Source organism: Populus nigra, chromosome 5, assembly GCF_951802175.1.
Source record: "Populus nigra chromosome 5, ddPopNigr1.1, whole genome shotgun sequence".
In the NCBI taxonomy this organism is placed as follows: Eukaryota; Viridiplantae; Streptophyta; class Magnoliopsida; order Malpighiales; family Salicaceae; genus Populus; species Populus nigra.
Window position 1 is genome coordinate 6,510,905 of NC_084856.1, and position 14,092 is coordinate 6,524,996.

Genomic DNA, 14,092 nt, shown 5'->3' on the forward strand with positions numbered 1-14,092 from the left:
ACGTATTAAAAACACAATACATGTCAAGTATACATCCACACATCAAGACTACAATGCAAAGTAAATATACATCATCCATAATTATACATTACAGAATACCCAAAATAAGCAGATCAACACATTGGAGATTTGAGATTGACCTTAAGAAAGAGTTGGGATCAGATATGAATGGAAATGGGCATTGGTTATGCATGCACCTCATATGTGGAAGCTAGACAGATGTTGGGTAGTGGATGACGTATTTGTCTTATATGTGGTGTTTGAACCTACAAAACCAACAACAAACTACTAGTTCTTGGGTATAAAATTGATGTGAATATTGCTAGATTGTTTTGAGTATGGGTTTGGGCATATCTAATGGCAACATTTATAGTGGTTGTAGACAGTTTCAGGTCTGATTAAAAACTGTTTAAAAAGATAAGGTTATGATGAATTTATTGGAGATAGAGGCGAGTATAAGAGTTATGATATTGTTCTATTTAGTGGTGGTGATGGAAGATCTATAGTGAGAATGAGTAAGTCTATATGATATTGACCATATAGGGAACTGATGAGCTATGTTATTGTGATTTCTAGGTTTATGGAGTTGTTGTTGTGGAGATGAGTTTGTAGGGGTGATGTCTTGAGGGATATGAGGATGTTGTTAAAGGTGGTTTTGTAGCTGCAACTGAGAGAGGGGGGATAAGATGAAAGGGTGGCTATTTTAGGTTTAAGAAGGAGGTTGTTGGTTATTGATATTTTAAAGGCTAGGATTTTATCTTTTTGTTAGGTTGTTAGGTTTCTTTTTGTCTTGATATGTTTTTTGGTGTTTTGTTTTTTATTTTCTTACTTTGTCAGATTTCTCTCCATGTTTGCTTGTGTATATCTCTCATGCCTCCTTTTTTTTATGAGCTAACACAATTCTATTTATAGTGTTAAATCTTATTAGGAAAAGAACATATCAATTAATATGAGGATTTTTTTTTCATTAATAAAAATCTTAAAATTATGGTATTTTTTATTTCTTTTAAATGTACATGATCGATTCTTTCCAAATAACTACCATTTTTTTTTTCTTTATGACAATCTTGGTTTTTTTTGCTAGAAAAACAATCAAAATCTCCATTTATTAGAATAAGCTAAATTTCTTCATTTCCATCTTAATCATAATCTAATGTTTTTAATGAACTCATAATCTCTTCATTTCCTTCTTAATCACAATCAAATATTCTCATTAAGCTCAACTATCATTTTTATTTTTCCTCCTTTATTATTTTATTTAACTCCTTATAATTTTGGTCCTTTTTTTTTCTTACCTATCATTTTCTATCCCCAATCCTTTTATCATTTTGACAAAACATTAGAAAATCAGTGGGTCAAAATTAGGTTATGACAACTACCCCCTTTTTATAATATTGAGGGTATATAAATATTTAAAGATTTAATATCCCTGGATTTTGTATAGTAAGTTTATAAAGAAAAGAAAAATAACGCTAGAAGCATGGTTTTTTTAGAAAAAAAAAACAAACAACATAAACAAACAGTCTCATCGAGTGACGACTACCCTAAAAACAAAATGAATAAAATAAAACAATTATCATTAAAAGTTGACTACCCTCAACATAAATCAAACAAACAAATAGTCTTATCAAGAGGTAATTAAATAAAATAAACAAAAAAAATAGCACTTTACCACTAAACTAGATTTGTTTGGTTAAGGTGCACACCATTTTCAATTGAAAAAGAAATTCCTCATCGAGAGGTGACTATCCTCATAATAAATTAAATAAAAAAAATAGTTTCATTAAGAGGTGATTATCCTCAAAACAAAATGAATAAGACAAAGCAATTATCATTGAGAAACGATTACCCTAAAAATAAATAAAATAGATAAATAGTTTATTCAAAAGGCAACTACCCTTAACATAGAATCTAAATGGATAAAATTGTAAGATGGTCAACCTTAACATGAAATTTAAAATGGGTCAAAATTATTAAATGATCAATCTCAATATAAGATTTAAAATAATTCACTCAACATGCATGAACTTCATTTCGTCATCTTAGGCTTTGACCTTAATTCATTCATCTGATTCTCGTAATATTAGGTTCATTTATTTGCTCATTATTGGCTTCTAAGTAGGGAATTTAGTTCTAAACCACTTTATTTTTTATATATTTCTATCTCTTATTCCCAACTCTAATATCCATTAGCAAATTTCTATTATAAGATCTCATTTGCCCTCGCATTGCTTTCAAATTTATCTTTCATAATTCAATTTTATTTTTTTCATTCCTACTTTTAATCTTTTAATACCTTGTTGTAACTTCCTTCAATAAAATTCTTTGTCAGACATTTAATTTATCCTCGTGCTTAATTTGTATTTAAACTATTCATTTTGCCTACTAAGCCGAGAAATAAAACTCATTCCTTTTTTTTCTACTTTTCTTTTTTTTGTTTGTCAAGTTTGTGCAATTAATATCAATATCAATCATACAGTGGATATAGTGGACCAAGGAATATAGGTTTTTGGAAATACAATTGTGAAGTAAAAAGGCATTGTAGTAGTCGTGCTAAAGAAATAAGATGAACATGGAAAAATAAAAACTTTGAATAAAATTTGGCTAAATTTATACTTTTATTTATTATATTTCATGAGGAAAGTATATCTTTAAGCATAACACTTCTTCACAACATCTGAATTTATAGGCTTTGACAATTCTCTACCATTTATATATGATAAAATAAATGCTCTTTATAAAATGTTTTCTTGACTATATAAGGAACCTCGTAATTAGATGCCTATTTACTTCGATCTTCCCCAAGAACTTACAAAACCTTTTTCAATACCAAATCTCCTTCATGAAAATCTCATGGGTATACTTTTTTATCTCAGGCTTTAGCTATTCTCTTCTAATACAACTACGTATGATAAATTCTAGCCAACCTCTTTTCAATAATCAAGTTCAATTTCTCATACTGGACCTTAACTCATTCTAACTCTTATAGCTCTACTTCTTTTAATATCATTAGAGAAGGTATCTTCACTATAAAAGGTATCACTACCTCCATCCTAAATACTAGAGAGTAAGGGATTGCTTTTGTAGATGTTCTTGTAACAATTCAATAACCATGCAATGTGTATAGAAGCATTCATGCCAACCTTTATAGGTGATGACTATTTTTTGCATTATTTTCTTTATGTTTTTATTCACTACCTCTACTATCCCATTCATTTTAGGTCTAAGATAATGATCTTTCATTGTTGGTTTAAATCCTGAATCATATTTTCATTGAAATTCTTAGTGTTTTCTGTTATTATCATCTTTGGTAAATCATAAAAACAGACAATGTTTTTCTCAATAAACTTCATACCACTTTCTAAGTAATATAGGCATATAAATTCACTTCAGTCCATTTTTTAAAATAGTCAATTGCTACCAAGATGAACTGACACGACCAAAAGATTGATGTCTTCTCCCAAGTGCAGGAGTGTCGAAGTAATAAATAACCCGGCAAGACCGGGGTCGAACCACAGGGAGGTTAATTGTATAAATTATAGATAACAATAATACAAAAGTAACAACAACAACAACAATAATAATGTTAATAATAATAGTGAAGAAGAAGAGGAAGAAGTTGATGAGAACTTTGAGATGGAAGATTAACGTAAGGATTAAACAATGATAACAACAAATGTCAAGGTTAGAGGATCCACTAATGGTACATCAAACAAGTATAGTATAAACTCTTATTATTCAACTGGAAACCACACACAAAAGAGGTTCCAATCGGATTATAAATTGTTAACATGATTACATTAGTTATCTTATTCGAATAATGCTAATACTTGTAAATGTTTTCAGGCATTCATGATTATAACTTATGTTAACAACAAATCAAGTTCCTTTCATAGCTCAGGTGTCGGTTATACCATACAGTATGGGCTATGAAAGTGCCAAGTATTTGTTGTACCAAATGTTATACAACATAAATCTAGATTAACCATTTAACAAGCAAAGTCTTATAAGTGAACAAGATAACAAATATAAAGCATGTTAGTATCCAACATTAAGGTCCATGTTAAGTTTATATTATACTTATTCTTACACCATTAGTGTACCCTTTTCACCTTGACATAATTAATTTAGCTAGACATAATGAAAGAAAGAAACATAAATAAACAAGGAAAGGAAATGAAAAGCATAAGCAAGAGATTAATATAAGCAAAACTTAAGCATTACAAAATATAAAGAGAGAGCATGATCTTGATCTGAACATCAAGATGTCTAAATACATGGCAAATGCCTCCTTTTATAGGCCAAAATTCGGAACTATTGATTTGTTGACTAATTGATGAGTGGGTGGCCACATCTTGACTTGGTGACAATTCTTATCTTCTTGTCTGCCAAAAACGTCATTGATGACGTCATAATTTGAAAAACTTGAATCATGAAAGTTCTAGGAAATTGTCTCATCTTTCCAGGGTAAAAATTTGAGATCATTTGGACTTCTAGAACTCGAGATATGGGCTGAACACTGAACAGTGTCTGGGCTGCAGGACAGATTTGGACGTCTTCGTTGTTGCTATAATTTGGACTTGAAAACGGCCTTTTTAAATCTTGGGCTCCACATGAAAGTTGTAGGCCTATGTCTTATCTTTCCATCCATATAAAATGGACCTAAATCCAAGATCTACAGCTCCAGATATGACCCAATTACCGAACTATGTTCCAGTTTGGACTGCACCAGCATCTCTTTGGCTATCTTTTTGTCCTTTCAATTTCTGTACTTCAACTCATCAATCAATTCTTTCATTTATGTGATAGGCCTGCATTTAAGATCATCATTTACCATAAATTAAAGGTATCTTATATAATTAGATATGTTATTATAAAACATGCTTTAGTTAAGGAGTTATTGATACTTTAAGTGCAAAATGATGATATAAAACCTTGATAAAAATGCACTTTTAAGTACTAATCACACCCCCCAACCAGCTTATTACTAGTCCCTAGTAATTAAGGCGTTAAAATAGAAAAACAATTTGCAAATTTCCACAAAGCAAGGCATTCATCATTCAACTTCCATTAATCTATCCAGATAAACAAACTCTCATTAAATTTATATATCTGCTCAATACCCCTTAAACAAAATATTAATAAACCTTCCTTGTTATGTGCTCAATGTATGAAACATAGATGATGGGGCTTTTGTTGGAAGAAAACAATATTTTTGTTCTAATGTTTAAGGTTAACTTCCTTGGGTTGGGATTATTTTATTTTATTTTATTTTACTTTTTTTTTTTAATATCTATACATATAACATAAAACACAATGTATCTTTAACCCATGTAACGAGCTTTCGGCTAATGACTCCCAGACCAGTTGATCTTAGGGCATTAGGTGTTGAGACACCCCTACGAGCTTAGTAACTCGGGTTGCAGATACTGATACGTAGATAGTGCAATGTTTGATTCCCTTAAGCTTTTCTCCTTAACCCATGTAACAAGCTTTGGGCCAATAGCTCCCAAGTCAGTTGACTTTAGGGTATTAGGTGTTAAAACACCCCTTCGGGCTTAATTGCTTAGGTTAGGGAGGCTACGAAATCAAACTTATCTACGTTTTTATTATCATCCTTTTCTTTTTCTTTTCTTTCTCTTTTTTTTTCTTCTTTTTCTTCTTTTTTTTTTTTTTTTTTTTGCAAAATATAGACTATCCCTATCCCTTAGTTTTTACCTTTAACAAAAGAACATAAATAATGTAATAATCCAATGTGCAACCCACAATCATATGTTAAAGTGTGTGTGTGAAAATGAAGGTTTAAGAATACTTGTTAAATGAGTATATGAGCAGAATCAAGTGATAACAATGCGAGAGTTTGTAAACCTGAATATTTCAAGAAGTATTCTAATAGGCCTTGTTATGAATATTGCAAATAACCATTAGAAAATGTTTACTAAGATGCGTCTCAAGAGTCATTCCCCCTTACTCTGCCATCCTAGTAATAACAGTTTTGCCAAATGGTTTTTAAAACAAAAACAGTTAGTTGGTTAGTTTTTTTTTTTTTTTTTTTTTTTAAATACTACTACCCTCTCCCCCCAACCAAAACGAGACATTGTCCTCAATGTCCTAAGGTAGAAAGATAGAGTATAGAAGACATCACCTGAAACAACGAACATTGACATACCTGAAACACACTTAAACAAATATAAGAAATAACAGAACAAAATACTATGTTAGAAATAAAACCAAAAGACACAAGGATTCACAAACGAAGGCTCAAATCCAATCTAAGCTTTTTACGGCTTTCTGTAGTTGACCAATTGATGCGACTCATGAAAGGATCAATTACAGGGGTGAAAGATTGTAGTTTGTCGATCAATTGTTCAGCCGTAGCAGCAGAGATTATGATTTGTCGTGCCGAAGATGTTAGAAATTCCTGTTCCACAGCTTGGTCAAGAAAAGACAACAAAGTATCATAAAAACCATTAACATTGAGCAAACCTATAGGTTTATGGTGAATGTGAAGTTGGGCCCAAGAGGAAATATGAAAGATCTCTTCCAATGTGCCCAAACCACCTGGTAAGGCAATGAAGGCATCAACATGGTTAAACATTGTATTCATTCGATCAAACATTGTGGAGACCTGTAGTTCCTCGCCAATTGTTCTTCCAATGATGTCCCCTTTTGTTAAAGCTTCGGGGACGACCCCCAAAACTTGACTACCTCCTAAAAATGCAGCTATTGCCACACCCCCCATTAACCCAAGGCTGCCTCCTCCATACACTAAATGAATCTTTTTCTCAGCTAGTACCTGACCAAGATGATTTGCTGCTTCTAAAAAAGCTATTTCCTTCCCAGGACTGGATCCACCGAAAACACAAATATTTTTTATGTGATAACTTGAGGAACCTGCCATTTCTACACGCTTCTATATTTGTCTAATGTAAGGGATAAGTAGAAATGAGGGGAAGGAAGAGAAGATTTTATAGATGAGAAATTGAAGATGCAATCATACCACCTATATGTAGGCCAGCTGGAGTCTCACACTCTTTCTCTCTCTTTATTTATTTATTTATTTATTTTGAAAAAGCATGTGTATGTACAGGTAGTTGTGATTGTGGCTCACATCTTCCCTTGGTTTTACATCCAAGAACGGCTTAAACGCCCTCTATGGGTCGGGGATAGGCTTCCCATCCAGTTTTCTTAAAAACTGGCAAACAGGGTCTTTTTTAGTCAGATTCCCAAGACTAAGTCTATCATGTTCTTTATGAAAATGGGGCCATAAATCATGAATTGCACGATGCACATCTCCACTAGGATGCGTCTCAAGGGTCAATAAAAGATTATCTAAAGACCCCTTACTCAGGCCATCCTTAATAAATTGTATTTTATCTTCACGGTTTATAGATACCATTCCTAAAGAACGACATGATGCATTGCAAGTCCATCTGGCACATTTGTGACAGACTTTCAGTCGTTTTGCACGACGTTTCTTTGCAAAAGTGCTTTTACCTGTTCCAAGCATGTGTGAAATGAAAGAATCGGAGGACTCACCTGATAATCGGACCTTTGCTTCAATCAGCCAGCGAATATCTTCAGGAATTCCATGATTCATTAACAACTTCAATCTTGCACACCTAGCACGGTAAATTTTTGTAATCGCATTCTGAGGCAGAGCGGGAAAGTACTTTTTCAATTTTCCAAGAATGGTGTCCATTTTGAAATGAGAATTGGAGAAGAGATAAAAAAGAGAGAAAGAGCAAAGAATTGCACAAATATATACAGATATCAGTTATTATGGGAAACTGAAAGAACCGACTTAAGTCACGGAGTACCGTTATCCGCCATTTGACCGGGATGAGAGACTAGCAAAACAAGAGTCACACCAAAAGGAAACACAAAAACAATGTGAGAAAAACAAAATAATCAACCTTTATCTACAGGATCATTCAAACCAATGGATTCATTTTCACTAGGAAAATTATCAAAGTAAGTTTTTAAATGATGTCCATTTCTCTTAGAAACATTGTCATTCTTTGGATTCTCAATATCAAAGGTCCCATAAGGATACACATGTTTCTCAATCAATGGACCGCTCCATCTTGATCTTAACTTTCCAGGAAATAAATGGAGTCGAGAATTATAAAGCAAAACTTTTTGACCAGTATCAACTTTTTGACAATTTTCACAAGTTTTGCAGAATGCATGTGTGTCCTTGAACATGGTGGGCCAATAAAATCCATTTTGAAAGATTTTCGCAATGGTCTTTTTTGACGAGAAATGACTCCCACATGCTTCAGAATGACAAAATTTAATGACACTACTTACCTCATTGTCCGCAATGCATCTTTGAAATATTTGATCAGGACAATGTTTGAATAAGTGAGGGTCATCCCAATAAAATTTCTTCACTTCGTTCAAAAACTTACCTTTGTCTTCGGTACTCCAATGAGTTGGCAAGTCTCTTGAGGCAAGGAAATTGATGTTTTTAGCAAACCAAGGCATTGGACTAAGAGAAAGTAAGGATTTGTCAGGAAAGTAATCATCGGTTGGTGTGATGTCAGATATCGAATCTGTTGTCGCTCTTGACAAAAGATTCGCATCAACATTTTCGGTGTCTTTTTCATCCGTGATTTCTTCCTGAGAATAAGTCATTTGCAAATCTTCAAATTCATCAAACTCAGTATTACTCAAAGTAGATTCAAGTTGATCACAAACTAATTCTTCAATAAGATCTACTTCTTGTAAATCATGATCATCTCTTGGTTGCTTGCAAATGTTGAAAATATTCATCTCCAATGTCATGTTCCCAAATGATAGCTTCATCAGTCCATTCCTACAATTAATCAATGCATTAGAAGTTGCAAGAAATGGACGTCCTAAAATAACAGGAAATGAATTGCATGCTTCAACAGGTTGTGTGTCCAAGACAATAAAATCCACAGGATAAATGAACTTATCGACTTGTACTAACACATCTTCAACTATTCCTCTAGGCACTTTTACAGATCTATCGGCAAGTAAAAGAGTTACAGAAGTTGGTTTTAACTCACCTAGATTGAGACTTTGAAAAACTGAATATGGAAGTAAATTCACACTAGCTCCAAGATCAAGTAAGGCTCTTTCAATTTTATGTTCTCCAATAAAGCAAGAAATTGTAGGACAACCAGGGTCTTTATATTTCAAAGCATTATTGTTCTGAAGAATGGCACTTACTTGTTCGGCTAAAAAGGCTTTCTTTTTCACATTCAGTTTTCTCTTCACAGTGCACAGATCTTTCAAAAATTTAGCATAAGAAGGAACTTGTTTAATAGCATCCAGCAAAGGTATATTGATCCTTACCTGTTTGAAAGTTTCAAAGATTTCAGAGTTGTGATTGACTTTCCTTTGTTTAGTCATGGCATGAGGAAATGGAAGTGCTGGCGGAGAATCAGTCTTTTCTTTGCAATGATCAGATTCAACCCCTTCCTTACCCTCAGAGATTGATTCATCATCATTCTCACAAGGTTCAAGAATAGGTTTTTCAATAACCTTACCATTACGAAGAGTGATGACTGATTTTACGTGATCCATGTGTTGGCTTCCCGAACTACTTGCATTGTATTGCCCCTTGGGATTTTGTTGTGGTTGAGATGGAAACTTACCTTTCTCTTGGAAACTGAGAGCAGATGTCAATTTTGCAAGAGTATCTTTAAAATCTGTCATGCTTTGAGCAAGTTGAGTGTTAATTGCCTCTTGCTTTTCCATAAATGCATGCAATGTTTCCTCAAGATTTCTTCTAGGAGGGGGAGCATAAGGAGGTGCATATCCATGAGAATTTTGGAAATTATGATGTGCTGGAAACAATGGCTGTGAAGTTTGAGCATTACTGTTCTCACTCTTCCAACTGAAATTTGGATGATTTCTCCAACCAGGGTTATATGTTTGCGAATATGGGTTATGATTGGGCCTTTGAAAATTGTTTAATGCATGGGCTTGTTCATGGAGACATTCTTTAAAAGAAGGCAAGGTTGGACAGTCATTGGTTGAATGTTCGTTGGTTTCACAGATTTGATATGCAATGTCTTGAACAGATTTTAGTTGACCACTCTTTTTTAATTCCAATGCCTCAACCTTTCTAGCTAAAGATGCAAACTTGGCTTGGAGGTCATGATCTTCCCTAAGGTTGTACATACCTCCACTAGATGTATGAGGTTGGGTTTTACTTGGTGCCTCATAAGTACCTGTGGTGTCCCAATTTTGCGCATTTTCAGCTAGCAAGTCTAGGTATTCCATTGCTTCATTAGGGTCTTTATCCTCAAAAGTTCCATTGCACATCAATTCAACCATTTGCCTATCTCTAGGAGTTAACCCTTCATAAAAATGTGAAACTAATCTCCATGTTTCAAAACCATGATGGGGGCAAGTATTAAGTAAGTCTCGATACCTATCCCAGCATTGATAAAATGTTTCCCCTGGTTGTTGAGAGAAAGTAATGATTTGTCTTTTGAAAGAGTTCGTTCTGTGAGATGGAAAAAACTTCTTTAAAAATTGTTGCTGCATTTCATCCCAAGCACGAATGGATCCAGGTCTCAAATTTTGTAGCCATGTTTTAGCTTTATCTTTTAATGAAAAAGGAAAAAGCTTCAATCTAATGGTGTTCATGCTACAATTTGAGTCATTATACGTGTTGCAAACCTCCTCAAATTCCCTTAAATGCAAGTATGGATTTTCTAAATCTAAGCCATGAAAAGATGGTAAAAGTTGAATAATGCCTGTCTTAAAATTAAAATGAGATGCATCAGGAGGAAAAACTATGCATGAGGGTGCACTTGTTCTTGTGGGATTCATGTGGTCTCTAAGAGTTCTAACCCGAATATTCTCATTATTTTCATTATGAAGCGATTGGTTATCTTCTTCAGCCATATTTTCTGAAAATGATGAGGATACCCTACAAAGTCTACCACTTAATGTACGTGACCACACTCTCATGCACGTGTAAGAAGAGAATAAAAGGAAGAAGAAAATAAAAGAAAGAGAAACAAAACAAAAGAAACAAAGTTGGATACAAGAAAAAGAAAAGAGAAAAGAGAAAATAAAATAAATACTATAATTTGTACAAGAATTTACCTCCCCGGCAACGGCGCCAAAAACTTGACACGACCAAAAGATTGATGTCTTCTCCCAAGTGCAGGAGTGTCGAAGTAATAAATAACCCGGCAAGACCGGGGTCGAACCACAGGGAGGTTAATTGTATAAATTATAGATAACAATAATACAAAAGTAACAACAACAACAACAATAATAATGTTAATAATAATAGTGAAGAAGAAGAGGAAGAAGTTGATGAGAACTTTGAGATGGAAGATTAACGTAAGGATTAAACAATGATAACAACAAATGTCAAGGTTAGAGGATCCACTAATGGTACATCAAACAAGTATAGTATAAACTCTTATTATTCAACTGGAAACCACACACAAAGGAGGTTCCAATCGGATTATAAATTGTTAACATGATTACATTAGTTATCTTATTCGAATAATGCTAATACTTGTAAATGTTTTCAGGCATTCATGATTATAACTTATGTTAACAACAAATCAAGTTCCTTTCATAGCTCAGGTGTCGGTTATACCATACAGTATGGGCTATGAAAGTGCCAAGTATTTGTTGTACCAAATGTTATACAACATAAATCTAGATTAACCATTTAACAAGCAAAGTCTTATAAGTGAACAAGATAACAAATATAAAGCATGTTAGTATCCAACATTAAGGTCCATGTTAAGTTTATATTATACTTATTCTTACACCATTAGTGTACCCTTTTCACCTTGACATAATTAATTTAGCTAGACATAATGAAAGAAAGAAACATAAATAAACAAGGAAAGGAAATGAAAAGCATAAGCAAGAGATTAATATAAGCAAAACTTAAGCATTACAAAATATAAAGAGAGAGCATGATCTTGATCTGAACATCAAGATGTCTAAATACATGGCAAATGCCTCCTTTTATAGGCCAAAATTCGGAACTATTGATTTGTTGACTAATTGATGAGTGGGTGGCCACATCTTGACTTGGTGACAATTCTTATCTTCTTGTCTGCCAAAAACGTCATTGATGACGTCATAATTTGAAAAACTTGAATCATGAAAGTTCTAGGAAATTGTCTCATCTTTCCAGGGTAAAAATTTGAGATCATTTGGACTTCTAGAACTCGAGATATGGGCTGAACACTGAACAGTGTCTGGGCTGCAGGACAGATTTGGACTTCTTCGTTGTTGCTACAATTTGGACTTGAAAACGGCCTTTTTAAATCTTGGGCTCCACATGAAAGTTGTAGGCCTATGTCTTATCTTTCCATCCATATAAAATGGACCTAAATCCAAGATCTACAGCTCCAGATATGACCCAATTACCGAACTATGTTCCAGTTTGGACTGCACCAGCATCTCTTTGGCCATCTTTTTGTCCTTTCAATTTCTGTACTTCAACTCATCAATCAATTCTTTCATTTATGTGATAGGCCTGCATTTAAGATCATCATTTACCATAAATTAAAGGTATCTTATATAATTAGATATGTTATTATAAAACATGCTTTAGTTAAGGAGTTATTGATACTTTAAGTGCAAAATGATGATATAAAACCTTGATAAAAATGCACTTTTAAGTACTAATCATGAACCGATATCTGTTACTAGCCTTCTAATTTTTTGAGAAAATCACATTAATTCTTTATATTACAAATGGACAAGATGTTGTTATATGGTAGAGATGAATTAGTAATGTATTTATCTTATTAGTATGATCATTGCAACTTTTCTCCATTATGGTCAAAACGTATCCATTTTTTGCATTTTTCATGTCATTATAGTGTATTTATCTTATCAGCATGATCATTGCAGCTTTTCTCCATTATGGTAAAAAAGTATCCATTTTTGCATTTTTCATGTCATTATGCTTGTTGTTGATATGTGTAACATAAACATCTTAATATAGTTCCATAAAATCTTCTCATGTATAGAATCTCTCCATCTAAGAAATAATAAATTGACAATATCTTTAGAGTTTTTCTATTCATTTTATTCATACCGAATGAATATTCATGATTTATAATGAACTATCTGATATCATGGTACTAAGGCTTTCCATTTGTTTCCTCCTCAACTTAACAACAATAAGTAGGGTCATTCTTTATCTTAATGCATAGAGGTTGTAATTCTTTATCGCAGTTGATTTGGGTTATTGATGTTAATATGACAAATGCATCTGCAAATCAATTCTTATCTTTACTTAGATGAGTGAACTTAACCTTTTCAAATTTATTGGCTATCTTGACATGGTACTCCTAGTACAAATTTAACTTCTTATCTTTCATTTTTATTCTCCTTTCACTTGGCAAATCATTAATAGAAAATCACTATATACGTCAAGTTTTTTAACTTTCCTTTTCAAAACAGCCTCAAGCTTATGGATACTTGCCTTATATTTTGTTATGTTGTTAATGCATTAAAATTATAATTTGATTGCCATTGGATATTACTCCTTAATTGGTGAACTGAGTATAACACCCACATCATTGCTAGATATATTTACTATCGTATTAAAATACAAGGTCCACATATCTTCACCTAACTTTTTTTTTTTTACAACCACAATCCTTAGAGGAAGGAAGGAATGACATGATCCATGCAATACTAAGAGATCCGTTAAAGGTTCTGATTGGTGTTGTGAAAACTTAAGGCTAAGTGGTTCAAAAAGACTTTCAATAGATTTCTTCAAAACACATGGGCTAAAGTGGACTTCAAGACACATTAAGGCTAAGTGGTTCAAATTTGTTAGCTATCTTGACTTCTCTTTTTCTTTTAACAGCCACAATCTTTTCATTCAGGAATTCATACCACAAGGGATCATAATCTTCAACTATATTATCCACCAAATTATATATTTTAGCACTTTCTTTCACTAGCTTTATTGTCAAATAAATGGTGTCATATTTCACCAATATGACTTTCCACAATGCAATTATTTTGGACAAGTAAGGCTTTTAAAAGAGATACTTGATTACATTAATTTTGAATACCAACCAAGTTCAGTAATAAAATATGTAATGCTTGA